Consider the following 1113-nt stretch of genomic DNA (forward strand, 5'->3'; position numbering starts at 1 on the left):
GACTCGGGTTGTTCTGAAATTGTGTCATTTTAATATCAAGAGCAAATCCCGCCTGAAATTTGAAGACGTGTAAACATGAGCACGTGGCTATTGTAATCTCTTTATTCCGTCCAATAAAATCCAACCTGAGAGGGGAAGGGCGTTGGCACGTGGGGAATGTGTGTGTGTGTGTGTGTGTATACCCCGCGGACCGTTAAATATACACAAGAGAAGAGTGGAGACGTTTGTTACACACACACACACTGCAGTGTCTAAAAAAGGTGAAGTGGGCGTGCATGGTAATATTCCTGTCCTTGAGCGGTGAGCGCGAACCAGCACTGCTGTTTGGTGTGGCATGTTGCTTTTATTTGCTCAGAGTATATTCGGCTCAGCCACAAAAAGTAAAAAATAAAGTAAAATCTAAATATTAAAATAGTTTATTCCTAACCTTTTGGGTTTGTTTTGTCAACCAACCATGATATAGGCCTACAGTATTACAAAAAAAGACATTAAGTGAATGATGAAGTAAAAGTAAGCCATGACAGTGTGACAGATGGTCAGCGTGCACAACAGTGGTGGAAGTGTGTTATTGTACTTAATTACCTGTACTTAGTTGAGTATCTCCATTTTCTGCCACTTATCTTAATATAAAAAAATGATGCATGTTTACCTAGAACCAGTGGTTCCCAACATTTTCCTTAAGGGACCCCTTTTCTATCATTGTGTAAACTGTGACCCTGGCTAAGGACAATTTTATGGTTATTTCATTGTATCATAACAGTAACAGTAGAGAAACATGATAAACTGTATAATGAACCCAAACAACACAATAACTGCAGGAAGTTTGTGTAAAATGCATTTTGGATACATTATTCCCTGTGAATAGTGATCAGAGATGAGTTTTCCTCATAGTTTTACTTTTAATGTTTTACACAATCCTGTCACACTTTTTAATTGTGTATTTTTTTATTTTTTAATGATCATGCATTATTAATAGGCTTTTTTGGGGGACAATTTCAGTGTTGGAAATGCTGAAATATAGGTCTACTATGTATATTTTTTAAGTTTTCTTACATCCTTAAAAAATCCTTTCACAACCCCCCTGTGAAGCTTTGGCGAACCCTAGTGGGGGCC

Source organism: Morone saxatilis, unplaced genomic scaffold, assembly GCF_004916995.1.
Source record: "Morone saxatilis isolate NCDOM2014 unplaced genomic scaffold, NCSU_SB_2.0 Contig22, whole genome shotgun sequence".
Classification (NCBI taxonomy): Eukaryota; Metazoa; Chordata; class Actinopteri; family Moronidae; genus Morone; species Morone saxatilis.